This window comes from Callospermophilus lateralis, chromosome 19, assembly GCF_048772815.1.
Source record: "Callospermophilus lateralis isolate mCalLat2 chromosome 19, mCalLat2.hap1, whole genome shotgun sequence".
In the NCBI taxonomy this organism is placed as follows: domain Eukaryota; kingdom Metazoa; phylum Chordata; class Mammalia; order Rodentia; family Sciuridae; genus Callospermophilus; species Callospermophilus lateralis.
Genome location: NC_135323.1, coordinates 30,414,099 through 30,426,018, shown reverse-complemented (window position 1 = coordinate 30,426,018; position 11,920 = coordinate 30,414,099). Strand labels below are relative to the sequence as shown.

Here is an 11,920-nt window from a genome sequence, read left to right as displayed (position 1 = left end):
TTTTCTTACAGTTATATGGGCTGCCCTTTGAAGAACTGCCTGCATAGTGTCCCTTCTGTGACAAGCTATGATTCAGTGAGGCCAGTTTTTGTGCTGGGAAAGGAGGTGGGGCCAGGGATGAATCCAGTGGAAAGGCCACCTTTCCATCTCCTGGAATTGGAGGGGTCAAGTGTCCTCTTTGCAGTTGGCAAAGAATCATGCACTCTCCTACTTTGACCTTTGTTTGAAAACAGGGACTTACAGATACTGCCTTGTGGAAAGACATTGACTCTGGGGCCTGCAGCTGTACAATGAGTAACTAAAAGCAGGATAAAGCTTGGCATTCTTCCTTCATTCAATATCCTTTACTAACTTAATATTTGTGACTGCTCAGCTCTGCACATAGACATGTTAATAATTTAAGGAGTGCTTATATAAAAACTAGCAATAGATTACAAATTTATCTAACCTATCTTATCCCCCTTGAAGATTGAGGCAAGATTGAAGGGACATTCAACTATCAGCTTTTTAAAAAATATTATTTTTAGTTGTAGATGAACAAAACACCTTTGTTTAATTTATTTATTTTTATGCAGTGCTGAGGGTCAAACCCAGTACCTCACACATGACAGTCAAGTGATCTACAACTGAGCCACAACCCCAGCCCCTCAAGTGTCAGCTTTTACAGTGTCTTGTTTCAGAACCCCAGGGTGGTTCCCAGAAGTCTCCAGTCATTGCTTTTTTCCTTCCAGGAAAGGCAGAGCCTTGTAGACAGATAAACACAGGAGTTTATTCCCTCAACAGGAGCAATCATCCCATGGGACCTACACTGCCCCTTTTAGGATTCCAGGTCTGGTAGATAAACATCCTGAACAATAAATAAAATTTATTTCTTTCAAGTGATAAGGACTTCTCAGGAGCCACCTCACAGTGCTAGAAGTGAGATAGTGATCCTGCAGACCTCAGTTTGGACAAAACTGCTTAACAATGCATAACTCTTCCCCACTGTCCCAATTCTGCTTCTATTTAAACCTTCAGATAATGCCAGCACCCAGAAGACATGACTAAAAACATGGATCCCCTCATCTCTCTGTTGTGGCTACACTGACTAAAGTTCTTTTCTTAATTTTTGCAATTACTTTTTGAATTTGGGGTGGGGCTGAGTGGTCAGACATGGATTTTGAACCTGGCATGGGACTCCCATAATTCGTTCAATTCTTATTTTGTGGAAAATCAATAAATCACTGTTTAATCAATAATGCCAAAGGTTATGTGATATTATGAGAAACTCAAGTGAAGCCACTGGAATTAATCTCCTTATATGTTCCTGGAACCTAGCTGCTTTTCTTTTTGCTGTTGTTGTTGTTATTGTTATGAGTGGACACAATATCATTATTTTTATTTTCCTGTGATGCTGAGGATTAAAGCCAGTGTCTCACACATGGTGGATGAGCGTTCTACCTCTGAGCATAGCCCCAGTCCCATAGCTGCTGTATGTACAAATCATGAGACCTTTGTCAACACAAGCTCCATCCATATATTTTTGCCCACACAGGTTTCTCTGCCTAGAATATTTTGTGCCTCATAAAAGACTCCTGCTGAGCCTCCAAAACCCAGCTCTTATAGCACCTATTTTGGTAGAGTCTTTCCTTACTAATCTCAAAGAGTAGGGCAACTTATTCCTTGTCTGTTCTCCTCAGGACTCTATAGGCTGAGGCAGGAAGATCATGAGTTCAAAACCAGCTTCAGAAATGCAGTGAAACCCTAAGCATCATATATGTTATATATGTGTGTGTGTGTGTGTGTGTGTGTGTGTATATGTATATATATATATATATATATATATATATATATATATGAATGATAGTAGAAAGAACTGGTCATTATCCTGTGTGCTTATATGGTTACATGACTGGTGTATGTCTGCATCATGTACAGCCAGAAGAATAAGAAGTTATACTCCATTTTTGTATAATGTCTCAAAATGCATTCTACTGTCATGTATAACTAATTAGAACAAATAGTGAAGTGGTGGGGATATGGCTCAGTGATTAAGCACCCCTGGATTCAATCCCCAGTACCAAAATAAATAAACAAAAAATAAAAATAAATGAATAAAGGCTGCACCTCAGTGGAGAATCACCTCTGGGTTCAAATCCCAGTTCAAAACAAAACAAAAAAATTCTCACAAACCAAGAAATGAACAAACCACCACCATCACCACCATCAACAGCACTTATTCCTCTGAAGCAACTTCTGTGCTCTGTACACACTTCCATTGTTGTCTTCTCTACTCTTCTAGCACATTGCTTGTTTCCACCAGTGTTTCCATGAACAGACATGGAGCTTCTCAAGGGCACAGTCTGGGTATTATACACTATTGTAGCCTGATATCCAGCAGAAGGCTTTATTCCTGGCATCAAGAAAAGTTGGCTGAGTTGAATTGGGTGAGATTGTTGTGGTTCTGCATGATCTTTTCTGGGGAGTCTTTGGTGACCACTTCACCTTCCTGCTTTGTTAATATACCAAGAAAAGTTGTCTCTGTGTCAGTCACCTTCACTGTACTTTCAGGCCATTCTGTACTAATTCTGTTGAGAAGATGGCCTCTCAAGGAGAGATGGGACATAGACAAGATGGAGCTAATGGTCCCACCAGTGTGTATTCATGTTGCTGTGCAGTCCCTACGAGAATATTGCAGTAGACAGAAGTTACCCAAATTCTTGACAAAAGAGAGGTTCATGCTTTCTGGAAAGTCTACATGTCCCAAACCAATGGATGTGAAAGAAAAGAAAAAGAAAACAATGGCCTGCATGGACACATAGACCTCCAAACCCCTTGGTGCAATGCCAGAGTAGATACAAGGTCTAGGAACACCAAAATATGATTTGAGCTTTTCCTTTGGGATGATAAGTCAGAATATATGGCCTCCTGATTTTTGGTGAATAGAGGAACAAATGGGTGGACATCAAGTTTTGGCAGCTAAGAGAGGAACAGCTCTGTAACAGGTGTCACTACTACCTGTGAGCCCCCATCACTTTAGTGATGAAAGACATCCCCTGATTGTATGGAACTAACACGAGTTTATTATCTAATGTCACCATATGATGGACTATCTATCTAATTGGAACATTATCTAATATTCTGTGTCTACTTGGTCTGAGGAATTAAGAATTAGGTGATAAATCTTCAAAGATCTTAAAAATCAACAGAAAGAGTAGAAATTTAAGCAGCACAAGCAGGTCATTCTTCTTTTATCTGTTCTCAGTGTCAACCTTCTGTATAAACTTATAACCACCCCAGGCAACTCTTCCCATCCCTCTGGTCTCAAAATGTAAACTTCTCCCTGGCAAAATATGATAAGGTTTGAATGCATGTAAAACAACATTCATTCAACAAGGAAAGTTTGGAATATCATTTCATAACTATAAACAATTTAATTAATCCACCCAAACCCCAAAACATTTTTATTTTCTTTTGGAAACACATTCCTATGGAAACTATATGTTTCTATGTTATAAAAACATGTGTTTTTCTGAGATAATGTTATGACTAAATCTAATTTGACTTTCCACCTGCTCTGCTTACATGAGGAACAGCTCACACATGTTAAAATGGACATAATGGAGTTTTACTCAGCCATAAAGAGTAATGAAATTATGTCATCTGATAGGAAACGTGTGGAACCACATAACATCAGGATAAGTGAAATAAACCAGATTCAGACAGTCAAGTGTTGAATGTTTTCTGTCATACGCAGAAGCTATACCAAACTAAGAAATAAAAATGGGAGTGAAATCTCATGAAAATGAAAGGGAGACCAGTGGGGCAGAGAAAGGGGATTGAGGGGAAGGAAGGAGGAATGGGAAAAAAGAGAGAAAAAATAAAATTAAATTGGCCAAATTATGCTATGTCCATAAATGAATGTATTACATACATTGAATTTCACCTTTATGTACATCTACAAACACTAATTTAAAAAGCTATAAATAAATAGAACACCAAGAGATTAAATGAAGTGCAACAGGGGGAAGGAGGAGAGGAGAAAAAGTGGATGCACTGGGGACCAAAGTAAAGCAAATTATATTTTATGCTTGTATGATTACATCAAAACAAACCCCAATATTATATATAACACACAAATAGAATCATTAAAAAACTGACATTAATATCAATAGGCTAATCTGTGCTTAGGACTGAAATGTAATATGTACCAGGTCTTAACCAATGCATTGGCCCATTCATTAATAGGATTATGTGTTTTTTGGTGTTAAAATTTTTTCAGTTCTTTATATGTCCTAGAGATTAATGCTCTATCTGATGTGTATGTGGTTAAAAATTTGCTCCGATTCTATAGGCTCTCTATTCACCTCATTGATAAGAAGCTTTTCAGTTTGAATTCATCCCATTTATTGATTCTTGATTTTGATTCTTGTGCTATAAAAGTCTTATTAAGGAATTCAGGGCCTGATCCAACATGATGAAGATTTGGACCTACTTTTTTGTCTATTAGGTACAGTGTCTCTGGTTTAATTCCTAGGTCCTTGATCCACTTTGAGTTGAGTTTTGTGCATGGTGAGAGATAGGGGTTTAAATTCATTTTGTTGCATGTGGATTTCCAGTTTCCCCTGCCCCATTTTTTTGAAAAGGCTCTCTTTTCTCCAATATAATTTTTTGGCTCCTTTGTCTAGTATGAGATAACTTAATTTATGTAGGATTGTCTCTGTGTCCTCTATTTTGTACCATTGGTGCCAATACCATGCTGTTTTTGTTACTGTTGCTCTGTAGTTTAGTTTAAGTTCTGGTATAATGATGCCACCTGCTTCACTCTTCTTGGTAAAGTTTGCTTTATGTATTCTGGCTCTCTTATTTTTCCAGATGAGTTTCATGATTGCTTTTTCTATTTCTATGAGGAATGTCATTGGGATTTTGATTGGGATTGCATGAAATCTGTATAGTGCTTTTGGCAGTATAATCATTTTGAAAATATTAATTCTGTCCATCCAGAAGCATGGGAGGATCTTCCATCTTCTGAGGCTTCTTCAATTTCTTTCTTTAGAGTTCTGTAGTTTTATTTTAGAGGTCTTTCACCTCTTTCATTAAGTTGATTCACAAGTATTTTATTTATTTATTTACTTTGAGGCTATTGTAAATGGGATGATTTTCCTAGTTTCTCTTTCAGAGGATTTGTCACCAATGTAAAGAAAGGCCTTTGATTTATGGGTGTTGATTTTACATCCTGCTACGTTGCTGAATTCATTTATTAGTTCTAGAATTTTTCTGGTGGAATTTTTTGGATCTTCTAGGCATTCAATCATGTTGGAAAACAGTGATAGTTTGAGTTCTTATTTTCTAATCCATATCCATTTAATTTCTTTAATCTGTCTAATTGCTCTGGCTATGTTTTCAAGAACTATGTTAAATAGAAGTGGCAAAAGAAGGCATTCCTGTCTTCTTCCAGTTTTTAGAGGGAATGCATTCAATTTTTCTCCATTTAGAATGATGTTAGCCTGTGGCTTAGCATAGATCACTTTTACACTATTGAAAATGTTCCTGTTATCCCTAGTATTTCTAGTGTTTTGAACATAAAGGAGTGTTGTATTTTGTCTTTTCTGCATCTATTGAGATGATCATAGGATTCTTATCTTTAAGTCTATTAATGTAATAAATTACATTTTATAATGAATGAATTGTATTGATGTGATGAATTAAATTTATATTTATGTTGAACCAACCTTACATCCCTGGGATGAACCCTATTTGATCATAGTTCACTATCTTTCTAATATGTTTTTGTATTTTATTTGCCAGAATTTGATTGAGAATTTTTGCATCTATGTTTATTAGTATAATGATATATATTAGAGATAGTGATCTGAAGCTTTCTTTCTTTGATGTGTCTTTGTCTGATTTTGGAATCAGGGTAATATTGGCATGATAGAATGAGTTTTCAAGTGCTCTCTCTTATTCTTCTTCATGAAATAGTTTGAGGAGTATTTGTATTAGTTCTTTGAAGGTCTTGTATAACTCAGCTATGTATCTGTCTGGTCCTGGGCTTTTCTTGGTTAGGAGGATTCTGATGCCATCTTCTATTTCTTTCCTTAAAATGTATCTATTTAACTTGTGAATATTATCCTAATTCACTTTGAGCAAATCATATGACCCTAGAAATTTGTCAATACCTTCGATATTTTCTATTTTACTGGAGTACAAATTTTCAAAATAGTTTGTAATTATCTTGTGTATTTCTGTCATGTTCATCATTATAATACCTTTTTCATGACAGATGTTTAGTAATTTGAGTTTACTCTCTCTTCCTTGTAAGCATGGCTAACAGTTTATTGATTTTATTTATTTTTTTCAAAGAACCAACTTTTTATTTTGTCAATTTTTTTCAATTGTTTCTTTTGTTTCAGTTTCATTGATTTCATATCTGATTTTAATTATTTCCTGTCTTCTACTGCTTTGGTCTTGATTTGTTGATCTTTTTGGGGGGGTGGTTCAGATGTAATTTTAGGGCATTTATTTGTAGACTTTTTTTCTTTTAAGGAATGAACTCCATGCAATGAACTTTCCTCTTAGTATGTCCTTCATAGTGTCCCAGAGATTTTGAAATGTTGTGTCAGTGTTCTCATTTACCTCTACGAATTTTTTAAATTATTTTAGATATTTTATGTAGTTGTACATGGACATTATGTCTTTATTTTACTTTTTTTCATAAGCAGTTCTAAGGATCGAGCCCAGAGACTCACACATGCTAGGCAAGCACTCTGCCACTGAGCCACAACCTCTAATAATTTTTAATCTCCTCTTTGATGTCTTTCACAACCCATTCTTCATTCAATAGCATAATATTTACACTCCAGGTTTTGGAGTATCTTCTATTTTTTATTTTGTTATTGATTTCTAATTTTATTTCATTATAATCTGATAGAATGCAGGGTAGTGTCTCTACTTCTTTGTATTTGCTAAGAGTTGCTTTGTGGCATAATATATGGTCTATTTTAGAGAAGGATCTATGTGCTGCTGAGAAGAAAGTGTATTCACTCATTGGTGGATGAAATATTCTCTATATGTCTGTTAAGTCTAACTTATTGGTTGTATTATTGAGTTCTATAATTTCTTTGTTTAGCTTTTGTTTGGAAGATCTATCCAGTGGTGAAAGAGGCATGTTAAAGTCATCCAGAATTACTGTATTGTGGTCTATTTGACTCTGGAATTTGAGAAGAGTTTGATTGGTGAGCATAGATGCTCTACTGCTTGAGGCATACATATTTATAATTTCTATGTATTGTTGATGTATGGTTTCCTTAAGTAGTATGAAATGTTCTTCTTTATCCCTTTTGATTAACTTTGGCTTGAAGTCTATTTGATATGAGGGTGGAAACCCCTACTTGTATCCACAGTCCATGTGCATGTGTTTTTTCCCAACCTTTCACCTTTGGTCTGTGGATGCTTTTTTCTATGAGATGAGCCTCTTGAATGCAGCATATTGTTGGGCCTTTTTAAAAAATTCAACCTGCCACTATATGTCTTTTGATTGGTGAGTTAAGGGCATTAATATTGAGGGTTACTATTCAGACATGATTTGTATTTTAAAATACCAAAAATAATCATAAATAGTCATTTATGTTGATTTTTGGTATTTAAATTGACTTGGTTTCTCTTTTGGCTGATTTTTCCTTTAGTGTAATAACTCCCTTTGCTGATTTTCATTGCTGTTTTTCATTTTCTTCTCATGGACTATTTTGCCAAGAATGTTCTGTAGTGCAGTGTTTCTAGTTGTAAATTCTTTTAACTTACGTTTGTCATGGAAGATTTTTATTTCATCATCAAATCTAAAGCTTAATTTTGCTGAATATGATTCTTGGTTGGCATCAATTTTCTTTCATAGCTTGGTATATATTTTTCCAGGATCTTCTAACTTTCAGGGTCTGGATTGAAAAATCTGCAGAGACCCTAATTTGTTTTCCGTATATGTGATCTCATTCCTTTCTCTGTGGCTTTTAAATTTTTATCCTTACTCTGTATGCTAGACCTTTTCATTATAATGCATCTTGGTGTAGATTTGTTGTAATTTTGGTTTCCTATAGGCCTCTTGTATTTGATTTTCCAATTTATTCTTCATACTTGGGAAATTTTTTAATATTATTTCATTGAATTTTGTTTGAATCTTTGTCCCTTTCTCTATCCCAATAAATCTTAGATTTAATCTTTTGATGTTATCCCATAATTATTGGGTGTTCTGTTTATGCTTTCTTACCATCTTCACTGTGCTCAGATTTACTTTCAAGATTGTATATTTTTTTTCTTCATTATCTAACATTCTGTCTTCCAAGTGATCTAATCTGATGTTTATGCTTTCTGTTAAGTTTTTGCTTGTTTGTTGATTGTTTCCTTGATTTCTGATTTTATTTTCAGAATCTCTCTTTCTTGAAGTACTCATTTTCTACCTGTATTTGCCCCCTTATCTCTTTGTTGGTGCAATGATCAATGGTTGCCTGTATTTTCTCAATTAGGTCATTCTTTACTTTGTGGGTCATTTTAATTATGTATATTCTTAATTCCTCTCTGACATTTCATCAACTGTACTGTCCATGGATTCTATTATTATAGTATCTTGGTGTGTTTGGGGCAATTTTATCCCTTGTTTTTTTTTCATGTTGTGTATGTGTCTTCCTTTCTTGCAGTGCAAATCTGAGTTATTACAGTTTCTACCCTATAATCTTATAGTGTCCCTGAAGATTACTTGTACCTCACCTTGGTTTTGGACTTCTGGCCCCCAGCCAATGTCCCGTGGTAATGCTACTGCAACTAAATGTGTTGGTGGCAATAGTGGAGATAACTCAAGATAGCTGTGGGGTTGTCTTAAGATGGATGCAACTACTTTCAGAGATGGGGCCAAAAAGTGGGTCTTACAGTGACTTTGAGCTGCCTGTTCTGAGATGCAGCTGCCTCCAAGCCCTACCTGTTCTCCCAAGGTGGAGACTACTGCATGAGGAAGGTTATGGCGATGCTTATAGAGGCCCAAGATGGAGGTGGGGTTAGGCCTGAGTTCTGTTGTAGGTCTGCCAGGCAGCTGGGTGGACTTGGGATTTTTTCCACCCTTTTTCGAATGTTTTCTTGCATTTTACATAAAAAGGTGTTAAAGGCTCACCTTGGACTTACAATTTTTAACCTGGAATCAGTCTTTTGTCTAACCAGCCCTGCTTCCTATAGTGAAATATGGTATTTTTGTTCCAGGATCTGGTCACCAAGACTGATCCAGTGGTCTTGCTATTAAAATGTCACTGTTACCCAGTCCCATTAGTGCAGACAAGTATGAATTTAATTTTCTACATTCAAACACTCAAACACACACACACACACACACACACACACACACACACACACACTTGTTTCTCTATTTTTCTATCTGGAAAAGCATGAATTCACAGTGATACATTCCATTTCAGTCCTACTTAACAGGTCACATCCCAATTTTCTTTCCTGAACCAGAGAATCACTTCACCAACATTTCTTATGAAAAATGGATTTCATTGTCCTTGATGTATTTACTTATTTAAACAGTCTCTCTTTATACAACTAAATTCCATTCATCCTATTGTAAAACCACATGCCCTCCTTAGCTCACCTAGGTGTTTTTTACCCTGTTTTGTCAATGAGTGTTTATGACAGGTTACCTCTGTCTGTGGAGTCCATCTCAGGTTGCTTGGGTTTCCATACCCAGGCCAGGCTGTCCCTTCTGAGGACACCTTCCCAATTGTATCTCATATCTGACTTGAAGCCACCATTATTCCCTCCTCCACCACAAAGTGTGCCCTCACATTGCTGGACCACATCTAATGGCTTTAGGAGTGAATTATTCAAGAAGGGAAGGGGAAGTAAAGGGAAGAAAGAGAAGGGACAGGACATAAGATGGAAAAATCCTGTGTAGCTCCTGATACCAGTTGAATCTGAGGAGCACTGCTATGGAAACAATTGACTATCAACCACTTTCTAATTCAATGCTCCTTGTGCTTGTTATCAAATTAGGAGTTGAAGATGGACTACAAATTTGTTTCTTGCTTTTCAGAATCAACAAGGGAGATAGGATGGGAGTATGAAATCTAAGCTAGAGATATAGTAATACCTACCTCAGTATAGTGTTACAAATTTTGTGCTTCAAAAATGACACAAGGCCACTATGAATATTCTTTTCCAGCAATGGGGAAATTCATAGTGGATTAACTCTATCTTACTATTTAATTTGAATTTCTGAAAAAGCTCCATGTATTCACTGATTGTGATGATCAAAAGATTGAATTTTGACTCTCACTGATTCAGTACTATATATCCCCTTAATAGACATAAATGCTTCAGATAAACATCTATAAGGATATGTTTATTGACTTTCTCATTATAAAATTTATCACAACATATTTCAAAGAACACATCATATATCAATGTCACTACAAAAGCCACCACAACCACCCTCATTCTAATTAAAAATTATTGACAAATTTGGTGATAATTGTTGATTCTCTGTTCAGAGCTCAGGAGGAGCTGCCAGGACTAACTGGCAGTGAGAGGAGAGAGCCCATTACACCCAGAAAGGGTGAGTCTTCACATCCAGAATGGAAGTGGGCACCTCCCTTCCATCAGAAAATACATAATACTTTGCACAGACCCTGAGCAAGCTCAGCAAAGGTCCAGCATCTCTTATCATTCATCAATTGAGGAATATAGAGTCTATCTTCATTTTGAGTTTTCTTCACAAAATAAATTTTTGTTCTCTGATGTTCTGGTTCCCAGGCTCTGAGGACAACAATGCACAAATCCTTAGGGAAGTTCAGGCTCCACTTATTGTCCCATCTCTGCACACAGCCTTTAAAATAATGGGCTTTTCAGGTTGAAGAAGTCCTTGATCAGTTAATTTCAGGGGAATCTGTAATGTATAGATAAGCACATGGAGAAGCAATGAATGAAACACCAGGAACCAAAGCAGCAAAGTAGAGAAGATACATTAAGCCCAGTGATGCTCCACAAGCAAAAAAACTATTTTTAGTATCATGTACTTTGAATTCGTCCTACTCATTCTCTAAGGTGTGTCATGATTGCATAGTAAAATTATTCATTTATCTGAAAAATTATTTCATAAACATTTATCCTGTACAAGGCCTGAGACAGGGAGGTTCTGTAAGTTCTGGCGAGGAGAACTTCCCTCAAACATCAGAACCCTGTGGTCGCCACACCTCAAGACTGTGCACAGGGTCTCTCCAGGAGACTTGGAGCTGAATTTACACTGTGCTGAAGTCCACAGTCCATACATACACATGTCACACTAATCTGCATTGAGTCCATATGTTTTTTACATTTTGGTCTTCATAAAGCCATAGATTTAGAGCCCCCATGGTGAAGAACTCTAAATCTCAAAGATGGTGCAAAAGAGACTCACTGGACTATAGATCTAAGAATTAAATGATGAATGAGCATATATTTTACTGTGACTCAGCCCCTCTATTTGGAAAAATATCTTCAAATAAAACATTATGTATATGAAAAGCTACAGATCTGTGTTTCCTTACAAGTTTGGAAAGAAAAGGTCTACATTACTTTGACAAGAGCAAGTTTTATGTTCATGAGAGCAAACCTCATGCCAATGCAGTTTTGGGGTCCATTTCCAAAGGGCATGTACACGTAAGGATTGTTGCTGTCCTTGTTATTCTTACTGAACCTGGTTCCACAATAGATGAGAAGTCAAAAAATATTAAAACCACAACAGTTACTTGTTTCAGTTTGTGCCTTAGACACCCCCAAGCAATAGTGTAAAAAATGATTTCGTGGGCTGGTCATTGAAATCCAGCTGTGGTTTTGCTATCAGAATTGTTAAGCTATGGAGTTTTTCTACCTTTCTCTTCCTTAGCCTATAGGAGTTTTCCACCTTTCTCCTCCTTAGCCTATA

The 11,920-nt window shown here is 36.3% G+C and overlaps 1 pseudogene; it reads right to left on the bottom strand.

Annotated features, from left to right (window-relative positions):
• Positions 1–10,807: 10,807 nt before the first annotated feature.
• Positions 10,808–11,920, bottom strand: part of LOC143384857 (cytochrome P450 3A9-like) — a 28,952-nt pseudogene continuing 27,839 nt past the window's right edge.